We start from the raw sequence: 11,578 nt of genomic DNA on the forward strand, positions 1-11,578 counted from the left end.
GGCTGTCTCTCTGGGCCTCTGCAGCCAGTGGAAGCAGAGTCTGGGGCTGTCTCTCTGGGCTGTGTCTCTGGGCCTCTCCAGCCAGTGCAGGGGGAGAGCTCTGGGATCAGGGTCTGGGATCAGACTCTGGGATGAGGGTCTGGGATCAGGCTCTGGGATGAGGGTCTGGGATGAGGGTCTGGGATGAGGGTCTGGGATGAGGGTCTGGGATGAGGGTCTGGGATGAGGGTCTGGGATGAGGCTCTGGGATGAGGCTCTGGGATCAGGGTCTGGGATCAGGCTCTGGGACCAGAGTGTGAATAGTAAGAAGTTTAACAACATCAGGTTAAAGTCCAACGGTTTATTTGGTAGCAAAAGCCACACAAGCTTTCGGAGCGCTGCCCCTTCTTCAGGTGAGTGGGAGTTCTGTTCACAAACAGGGCATATAAAGACACAGACTCAATTTACAGAATAATGGTTGGAATGCGATTCATGTAAATTTTTCATGTAAATTGAGTCTGTGTCTTTATATGCCCTGTTTGTGAACAGAATTCCCACTCACCTGAAGAATGGGCTTAAGGCTCCGAAAGCTTGTGTGGCTTTGGCTACCAAATAAACCTGTTGGACTTTAACCTGGTGTTGTTAAACTTCTTACTGTGTTTACCCCAGTCCAACGCCGGCATCTCCACATCATCAGGGTCTGGGATCAGGGTCTGGGATCAGGATCTGGGATCAGGCTCTGGGATCAGGCTCTGGGATCAGGGTCTGGGATCAGGCTCTGGGACCAGGGTCTGGGATCAGGCTCTGGGATCAGGGTCTGGTATCAGGCTCTGGGAACAGGGTCTGGTATCAGGCTCTGGTATCAGGCTCTGGGACCAGGGTCTGGGATCAGGCTCTGGTATCAGGCTCTGGGACCAGGGTCTGGGATCAGGCTCTGGGATCAGGGTCTGGTATCAGGCTCTGGTATCAGGCTCTGGGACCAGGGTCTGGGATCAGGGTCTGGGATCAGGGTCTGGTATCAGGCTCTGGGACCAGGGTCTGGGATCAGGCTCTGGGATCAGGGTCTGGTATCAGGCTCTGGGACCAGGGTCTGGGATCAGGGTCTGGTATCAGGCTCTGGTATCAGGCTCTGGGACCAGGGTCTGAGATCAGGCTCTGGGATCAGGGTCTGGTATCAGGCTCTGGGACCAGGGTCTGGGATCAGGCTCTGGGATCAGGGTCTGGTATCAGGCTCTGGGACCAGGGTCTGGGATCAGGCTCTGGGATCAGGGTCTGGTATCAGGCTCTGGGATCAGGGTCTGGGTCAGCGCAGAGTTGCTGAGCAGAAACTGATAGCCAAGTTCCGCACACATGAGGACGGCCTAAACCGGGATGTTGGATTTATGTCACATTATCAGTAACCCCCACAGCTTGCCTGCTGGACTTGCAGAATCTCACTGGCTGTCCTGTCTGGAGACAATACACATCTCTTTAACCTGTGTTTAATGCTCCCTCCACTCACATTGTCTGTATCTTTAAGATCTGGTTGGCTGTAGAGATTCGCATTCTAATCAGTATTCTGTAACTTGATTTTGTGTCTCTGTGCCCTGTTTGAGAGCAGATTTCCACTCCATCTGACAAAGGAGCAGCGCTCCAAAAGCTAATGGCGTTTGCTACCAAATAAACCTGTTGGACTTTAACCTGGGGTGTTGTTAAAACTCTGATCAGGCTCTGGGATCAGGCTCTGGGATCAGGGTCTGGGATCAGGGTCTGGGATCAGACTCTGGGATCAGGGTCTGGGATCAGGCTCTGGGATCAGGCTTTGAGATCAGGGTCTGGGATCAGGCTTTGAGATCAGGGTCTGGGGTCAGACTCTGGGATCAGGCTCTGGGATCCGGCTCTGGGATCAGGCTCTGGGATCAGGGGTCAGACTCTGGGATCTGGCTCTGGGATCAGGGATCAGGCTCTGGGATCAGGGATCTGACTCTGGGATCAGGCTCTGGGATCAGGGATCAGGCTCTGGGATCAGGGATCAGGCTCTGGGATCAGGGATCTGGCTCTGGGATCAGGGATCAGGCTCTGGGATCAGACTCTGGGATCAGGCTCTGGGATCAGGGATCAGGCTCTGGGATCAGGGATCAGGCTCTGGGATCAGGGATCAGGCTCTGGGATCAGGGATCTGGCTCTGGGATCAGGGATCAGGCTCTGGGATCAGACTCTGGGATCAGGCTCTGGGATCAGGGATCAGGCTCTGGGATCAGGGATCTGGCTCTGGGATCAGGGATCAGGCTCTGGGATCAGGGATCTGGCTCTGGGATCAGGGATCAGGCTCTGGGATCAGACTCTGGGATCAGGGATCAGGCTCTGGGATCAGGGATCAGGCTCTGGGATCAGGCTCTGGGATCAGGGATCTGGCTCTGGGATCAGGGATCAGGCTCTCGGATCAGACTCTGGGATCAGGCTCTGGGATCAGGGATCTGGCTCTGGGATCAGGGATCAGGCTCTGGGATCAGGGATCAGGCTCTGGGATCAGGGATCTGGCTCTGGGATCAGGCTCTGACAGATTCTCCATCCAGTGCAGCGCAGCCCCGAGCTCCCTCTTCTCCGGCTCCTGATTGGCTCGGGCACGCGGGCTGCACGCGGCCTCGTCGCTGGGCAACACCCAATAGTCGCCAGCAGTGAGGCACGACCAATCAGCAGCGAGCACTGTCCGTCCCGCCCACACCGCTAACCAATCAGAGGGCAGGAGACAGCGTATTGACAGGTGAAGCGAACCTACCAGCGAGGGGCCCCGGCGACGGGCCCCGCCCCCAGCTCGCGGCAGGGACCAGAGCGCTGGGCGGGGCCGGCTTTGACCGACAGGCCCCGCAGCCAATCAGGCGCGGCAGGCGGTGACGCAGCGGGAGGACCTGCTCCAATCGGAGCGAGCTGGCGCGCGGGAGGGAGCCAATGGGCGGCGGCGATGGGCGGGAGTGGGGCTTGTTGTGGTGTCAGCGGGAGAGAGGCAGCGAGCGGCAGGAGCAGCGGGAGCGGTAGCGGCAGCGGCTCGGTGAGTACCCACACCAACACCCGCGGCCTCACCAAGCCCATCCGGCAGCGGTGCGGGATGCTGAGGGAGCCCTGACCCACACACACCAGGTGGTGACAGCCCCTTCCTTCCCCTCAGTGCGGATCAGTCAGTCAGTGTGTGCCTGTGCTGCTGCTGTCAGTGTGACTGATCACAGAGAGAGAGAGGGGGGAAGGAGTGTCCCAGACTGGGGGCTGCTGATCCTCCCCACATGGAGCTGCCTCAGAGTCACAGAGACAGAGGTAAACAACCCAGTGGACAGCAGGACTGTGAGCCCCTGGGGGCGGAGGAGGGGTACTGGGGATGGGGGAGGACAGAGGAAGGGTCCTGGGGGGAGTGTAGGAGGGGTACTGGGGAGGGGGGGAGGACAGAGGAAGGGTCCTGGGGGAGTGGGAGTGTAGGAGGGGTACTGGGGAGGGGGGGGAGGACAGAGGAAGGGTCCTGGGGGAGTGGGAGTGTAGGAGGGGTCCTGGGGATGGGGGGAGGACAGAGGAAGGGTCCTGGGGGGAGTGTAGGAGGGGTACTGGGGATGGGGGGAGGACAGAGGAAGGGTCCTGGGGGAGTGGGAGTGTAGGAGGGGTCCTGGGGATGGGGGGAGGACAGAGGAAGGGTCCTGGGGGGAGTGTAGGAGGGGTACTGGGGAGGGGGGGGGAGGACAGAGGAAGGGTCCTGGGGGAGTGGGAGTGTAGGAGGGGTCCTGGGGATGGGGGGAGGACAGAGGAAGGGTCCTGGGGGGAGTGTAGGAGGGGTACTGGGGAGGGGGGAGGACAGAGGAAGGGTCCTGGGGGGAGTGTAGGAGGGGTACTGGGGAGGGGGGAGGACAGAGGAAGGGTCCTGGGGGAGTGTAGGAGGGGTACTGGGGAGGGGGGGGGAGGACAGAGGAAGGGTCCTGGGGGAGTGGGAGTGTAGGAGGGGTCCTGGGGATGGGGGGAGGACAGAGGAAGGGTCCTGGGGGGAGTGTAGGAGGGGTACTGGGGAGGGGGGAGGACAGAGGAAGGGTCCTGGGGGGAGTGTAGGAGGGGTACTGGGGAGGGGGGAGGACAGAGGAAGGGTCCTGGGGGAGTGTAGGAGGGGTACTGGGGATGGGGGAGGACAGAGGAAGGGTCCTGGGGGGGGGGGGGGGGGGGGGGGGAGTGTAGAATGGGTCCTGGGGATGGGGGAGGACAGAGGAAGGGTCCTGGGGGGGGTGGGGGGAGGCATCTGGGGGGAAGGAGAGGCATTTGGGGGATGTTGGGGGGGGGGAAGTAGTGTCCTGGGATGTCGGGGGGCAGTCTTGGGATTGGGGTGCAAAGGGGGGAGGGGATTTGTTTGAGGGTGTGGGGGGCAGTTCTAAGGGCTGGGGTGGAGGTGGTTGAGGGGTGTGCTGGGGGTGGATCCTGTTTTTGGGGAGGGCTCTGGAATGTGGAAGGAGTTGTGGAGGATCTGGTGTTGGGGCTGAGCTGTGAGAGGGTCTTGGGCAGGAGGTTGTGGAGGGTCTGGTGTCCGGGCAGTGAGTGTAAAAGCACCTTGGGGCAGGGGTCTCTGCTATCATAGCTCTCACTGATGTATCTGGCACAAAGCTCCCAGCAACTTGTGTCCATTTTGTATTCGTGCTCTTGCTCACATTCTCCCTCCCTCCCCGCCCCTCTCCCCATGAGCCAGGGACAGGCAGTCCTTCCAAGGAACAGGGCTGGGAGTGAGCAGCAGCAAGGTGAAGGCAAGGACCTCAGACTTGCAACTTTAAGCTGTATTGCCTGTATCTGTCTGTATGAGCTGTGCAGTGTCAGTGACTATTCACAGGGCTGATGGTTCCACACTGTGGGTAGTGTTGTGCCAATTTATGCATTAAAAAAAAAGAGTTGGCTAGTAGTCTGGATAATAACTTCTCAAGGAGGCGGAGTCCCCACAAAATCCATGTTGCATTTGCCAGAAGCATTTTTACTGTATAAAGTAGAGGGCACTCTTTATTTCAAGGTCGCGTTTCCCAATGAGAGCCACATGTTGTACTGTACAAGTAGCAGGGAGGGGGGGGGGGGGGTGGAAATACAGGAACCTGTAACTCGTACACTAGAATCCAAGATGCATTATCCCCTTTTTTTCCACAAATGTAGAATTGCATCAGAACCTAGTGAAAATGAGTGGTTTTATTTTCCCTTAACCTTCCCTTTCTTTCAAAACCCAAGTTTGGTCTCATATTAAATCCTGCTGCTTGATTTAGAATGGCATATAATTTACAGACCACTTGGTCCAACTGCTCTGTGCCTGTGTTTACGCTCCACACAAACCTCTTTTGTATGATTTTTTAAAAAAAAATTGCTCCACCATTGATAACTGTACCTCCTTCTGTTACCAAGTCCCTCCGCTCTGGATTACTGCTGCCTCCCAACCTCTCTTTAAGACGCTCCTCAAAACCTGCCTCTTTGACCATGCTTTTGACCTTTTGCCCTAATATCTCTGTGTGCCAGTGTCACGTTTTAACAATGCTGCTGTGAAGCTTTGGCACATTAAATCCACTCTATCATTGTCTTTGTACCCAAACAGTATACCCTTCTCCCTCGTGTGTTTATCCAGCTTCCTCCTTATCTATAGCACTGGCTCCAAGTATGCCTTGTGGTAGCAAGTTCCTCATTCTTGCCACACTCTGTGTAAAAGAAGTTTCTCTTATATTTACCACCTCTAATTTTGGCCTCCTCTACAAGTGAAAACGTGTACCCTGCCTAACCTTGCATACTATTAAGGGCTTCTCTGCGGCCTGGGTTTTCTCCTCTGGGGAAAGGAGCCCAGGCTGTTCAGCCTTTGCTCAGAGGTATAGCCCCCTCTGATCTGGTCTGATTATTTTTTTGTCTCTTGTGCTGTTCAACCTTGCACTTTTGAGCATTGACCTGCTCAATGCTATGAGCAATCCGATTGGAGCAGTCCGATTGACGGGATCCCTGTTTGCTTTGTAAATAATAAACTTTGCAACAATAAAATCCCACCCCCTCCTTCCAGCCCAATCTGAAAATCCTGAACAGAAACAATGTTTTGAGTTGCTTGCCGCCAGGGCAAAATAAATACTGGATTAGTCAGAGAAACCCACTGCTCATGGGAGCATAGGTAGGTGGGTGTGCGTTTTGATGCCTTGTCTCAGATAAAGCTGTTGGCACTGGCTGACGAGGCGCAATTATTGAAATTGTGTATTTTCATATGGAAATACGTTCCAGGTTGTCATCGAGAAATGGAGGATGAGCCAAAGAAGGAGGAGGCTCCAATCTTGGCCAAAGGGTGGATTTTGGCAGGGCTTGTAAGGAGGAGAGTTTTAGGTAGGAACTCCAGAACGCTGTTTTTTTTATTCATTCATGGGACATGGGCTTCGCTGGCTGGCCAGCATTTATTGCCCATCCCTAGTTGCCTGAGGGCAGTTGATAGTCAACCACATTGCTGTGGCTCTGGAGTCGCATGTAGGCCAGACCGGGTAAGGACGGCAGATTTCCTTCCCTAAAGGACATTAGTAAATCAGATGGGTTTTTCCGATGATCGACAATGGTTTCATGGTCATCAGTAGATTCTTAATTCCAGATATTTTTTTATTGAATTCAAATTTCACCATCTGCTGTGGTGGGATTCGAACCCGGGTCCCCCAGAACATTAGCTGAGTTTCTGGATTAATAGTCCAGCAATAATACAACTAGTCCATCGCTGGTGGCCGAAGGGATGATGGGCAGTTAATGGAGCAATGGGTGGGGTGGGGGAGAAGCATGAGGCGGGAGTCAGGAGCAAGAGAGAACTCGCACTTAACTTGCAATTTTGTAAAATTACAAAGAGACAAAATGGATTAATTGAATGGGGGAAAGCTCTGGCAAATGGATTTCAATGTAGGCAAATGCATTCAGATAGACCGCAGATAGACAGATAACCGCATTCAGATAGACCGATCATAAAGTTGTCACAAACAGGTACAGACAGTAATAAAAAGGCAAATCCGGCATTGGGTATCAGGAGAATACGAGGGGGTAGAGGTCGAACTTCAGTTATGCAAAACCTTGGTTAGAACATACTTCCAATCCTGTGAGCAGTTCTGGGCACCGCTGTTTGGAAGGAAATATTGGCTTTGGAGGGAGTGTAACATAGATTTATAACAGTGATAAGAGTCAAGCTCTGAAGAGAGATTACACAAATTAGGGCTGTATTCTTTTGGAATCTAGTGTTTAGAACATAGAACATTACAGCGCAGGACGGGCCCTTCGGCCCTCGATGTTGCGCCGACCAGTGGAACTTATCTAAAGCCCCTCTAACCTACACTATTCCAATATCATCCATATGTTTATCCAATAACCATTTGAATGCTTTTAATGTTGGCGAGTCCACTACTGCTGCAGGGAGGGCATTCCACGCCCTTACTACTCTCTGAGTAAAGAACCTACCTCTAACATCTGTCCTATATCTCTCACCCCTCAATTTAAAGCTATGTCCCTTCGTGTTAGCCATCACCATCCGAGGAAAAAGACTCTCGCTATCCACCCTATCTAATCCTCTGATCATCTTGTATGCCTCTATTAAGTCCCCTCTTAACCTTCTTCTCTCTAACGAAAACAACCTCAAGCCCCTCAGCCTTTCCTCATACGATTTTCCCACCATACCAGGCAACATCCTGGTAAATCTCCTCTGCACCCTTACCAACACTTCCACATCTTTCCTATAATGCGGCGACCAGAACTGTATGCAATACTCCAAATGTGGTCGCACCAGAGTTTTGTACAGTTGCAGCATGACCTCCTGGCTCCGAAACTCAACCCCTCTACCAATAAAAACTAACACACCGTACGCCTTCTTAACAACCCTATCAACCTGGGTGCCAACTTTCAGGGATCTATGCACATGGACACCCAGATCCCTCTGTTCATCCTCACTACCAAGTATCTTACCTTTAGCCCAGTACTCTGTATTCCTGTTACTCCTTCCAAAGTGAATCGCCTCACACTTTTCCGCATTAAACTCCATTTGCCACCTCTCAGCCCAGCTCTGCAGCTTATCTATGTCCCTCTGTAACCTGCCACTTCCCTCCGCACTGTCTACAACTCCACCGACTTTAGTGTCATCCGCAAATTTACTAATCCATCCTTCCACGCCCTCATCCAGGTCATTAATAAAAATGACAAACAGCAGTGGCCCCAAAACAGATCCTTGCGGTACACCACTAGTAACTGAACTCCAGGATCAATATTTCCCATCAACCACCACCCTCTGTCTTCTTACAGCTAGCCAATTCCTGATCCAAACCACTAAATCACCCTCAATCCTATGTGTCCGTATTTTCTGCAAAAGCTTACCATGGGGAACCTTATCAAACGCTTTGCTGAAATCCATATACACCACATCAACCACTTTCACCTCATCCACCTCTTTGGTCACCTTCTCAAAGAACTCAATAAGGTTTGTGAGACACGACCTACGGGTGATTTGATCAAAGTTTTCATGGTAAACTGAACAGATAGGGAAGACAGAGAGAAAAACTGTCTGCTGGTTTTGGAGTCACGGACTAGGGAAACATGGTTCAAAGTCAGAGGCAGGACTTCCATAAGTGAAATTAGGGAACCCTTCTACACACGGCGGGTGGTAGAAACTTGGAACTCTTCCACAGAAGGCAATTGATGCTCAATGAATGAACAAAGAACAATACAGCACAGGAACAGGCCCTTCGGCCCTCCAAGCCTGCGCCGCTCATGTGCCCAACTAGACCATTCTTTTGTATCCCTCTATTCCCAGTCTGTTCATGTGGCTATCTAGATAAGTCTTAAATGATCCCAGCGTGTCCGCCTCAATCACCTTGCTTGGCAGTGCATTCCAGGCCCCCACCACCCTCTGTGTAAAATACGTCCCCCTGAATGGTTGATGTTAAAAAGCTTGAGAGATTTTTGTTAGCCAAAGGCATTGAGGGATATGGGGCAAAGCCAGGTACATGGAGTTTGGTCACACACCAGCCACTGAATGGCAGCAGAACAGCCTAACTGGGCTGAATGGCTTCTCTTTCACATTTCAGAACCCCACAGTGAATGAAATCCTTTTTGAAATGTGCACACTGTTGTGATATAGGACATTTTCACACAGCAAGATTGGAGAGGAACTCGGTGAATGGAGAAGGCCAAGTGGAGGGGATGGATTTGGAGAGGGATTCAGTGATTGGCAGCTGAGGGGGAATGGATTTGGGATGGGGCACAGTGAATGGAGATTCAGTGGTGGGGTGGGGGTGGGGGTGGGGGGGGGGGGGTGGTGTATGGACTTGGAGTGGGACTCGCTGAATGTGACAAACAAGGGTGATCTGTACTGGGCCACTGTGTAACTTGCGCTGAGAAACAGCCTGTGGCTCATTCCTTTGGTCTCAGCAATAAAGTATTTAGAATGAGCTGTGTTGAAGGGAGGTGAGGGGTCAGGACGGGGTGAGGGGTCAGGGAGGAGGCCAGGATGGGTGAGTTGCTGGCACTGTGGAAACTGTTTTTGATGTGGTGGCCTGTGATGTTGTATATCAAATGGAACGTGTCCACAGCTAATATCAGCTTTCCAGCCTCATGGTATTTTGTTTCTTGTTCACTGATGTCAGTTGTTAACTGGGTCCGGAACACTCTTGTCCAGTAAATGATGAGGTTCCTGAGCTGAGTAATTCCCTGTCCACCCACTATTTCTGAATACTTGTTTTTATTTTCACTAACTTGCAATGTACCATTTGCCACTCTCAAATTCCCAGCACATGACATTAGTGCAGTGTTCAGGAGTGGGTTAGTCTGGCACCAACTGACTGAATCACCTTGTTACTCAGCTTCACACCCGGCCTCGGCATCTCGGTCATTGGTGTCTGAAATGATGTCTGTCTCAGCTTCCAGCTCCATGTTCCCTCCTCTCCATCACCAAGACTGCTAACTCCACCCCTCTGTGTAACATCGCCCAGCTCTGCTCCTGCCTCAGCTCTCCCAGGGTTTCAGACCATTGCAATGCTCTCCTGGACAGTTTCCCATCTCCCAGCCTCTCCTCCCATCTGAACCTTTGCTGTTCCCTATCCTTTCTTGCACCAAGTCCCACTCATAACCTACATTGGCTTGGGGCTGAAAGGTTTCGGAAGGACCAGGATGGTGAAGAGAGTTGAGATGCTCTTCATTCACAGAAAACCCCAAATGATCAATGTCTCAAACAGCCTCACCTCGTGTAATCAAACTCCTACTGCCCAGCTCCACCTGCCTAACCCTGTTTTAGAGTTGCGGGTGGGGGTGTAAAGGAGAGTGTTGGCACCTTCACACCAGGCAGCTCCGAGTTGGCAGTCCACCTGGGAGAAGATGATTCTGATCTCAAAACCCACGGCCATGGTTAATGAATAAGGTGTACATCAGTCGATAGTCACAAGATCACATGTATTACAGGGGACTAGACGGCGATGTCAAGGATAGATGAGGCTCTTTATATAGGAGAAGGACAACTCCAAACTCAAACCTGCATCCTTTCAGCTGCTTCTTGTGTGGTTATACATTACACCAGTATTAGCTGCCTTGGATAAGGGAGTGGGTGGAGGCTCGCACAAGCTCCACTCACTTCAATATACTCAATGCGTAGGTTCAGCAACCAAGCCCAGAGGCGATGGGGACGGGTAGAGGATGTTACTGTTATCAGGCACAGATGGCCTCAGGGTGATAGTCATTCAAATCAGATCAGGCCAGATGTGGAGCTCGTATCCTGAGGCGACACAACAGACTTTTTCAGGTACAACGCTGTTCTTCCCCAGTCTGGGGAAGGGGATGGAAAGGAACCCTGAACACAGCCTGCTCTCCCTGCACCTCCCAGCTTACTGCTCCTGGCTGGTTATCCATTCACCGCGGTCACGATGTAAAGGAGTAATCATGTGAAGCTTGGTTCATGGAATGCTGGAGCACATCTTGATAACAAAAGGAGATCAATGTGTGAAACAGTCCTCCTCGCCAGAATGCTGAACAGGTACAACGTAGACATGGCCACCCTCAGCAGAACAATGCTCACGGAGGCTTCTCGACCTCAGGAGGTTGGTGCAGGCAGCACACATTCTTCTGGATTGCCAAGTCAGCCTTAGGCTTTGCCATTTGATCTGAGCTAGCAGGCCAGCTTGACTCCCTTCCTAAGAGATTAGCATTTAACTCCCGACTTTTCATTCAAGTCTTGCCAGTCGCCAACATGCTACACTCGCTCACAATCATGCTCCAACAATGATGCATACAGGGAAGGTTAAAGAAGCATTCTGTGATGACTTCTGTGAGATTATTAGGGAAGAACTCCAGCAGAACACACTCATTATCTTGGTGATTTCAATAACTGAGTGGACACAGACTGTAACACATGGAGAGGAGTACTAGGACACCACAACATTGGCAGAGCAAACTCCCGTGGCAAGTTTAACCTACCCATCGCAAACACAGTCTGGCAGCAAGCAGACAGACTGAAAACAACATGGATGCACCCCAGACACAAACACTGCCACATATGTTACTGTACTACAGAGAATCTCAATGCCGTGAACTCCATCTGCTGCTCCTTTTGAGGTGCAGAATGCTAGTCTTGACCATTGGCTTGTCAGGAGTA

This window comes from Mustelus asterias, chromosome 5 (genome assembly GCF_964213995.1).
Source record: "Mustelus asterias chromosome 5, sMusAst1.hap1.1, whole genome shotgun sequence".
Taxonomy (NCBI): domain Eukaryota; kingdom Metazoa; phylum Chordata; class Chondrichthyes; order Carcharhiniformes; family Triakidae; genus Mustelus; species Mustelus asterias.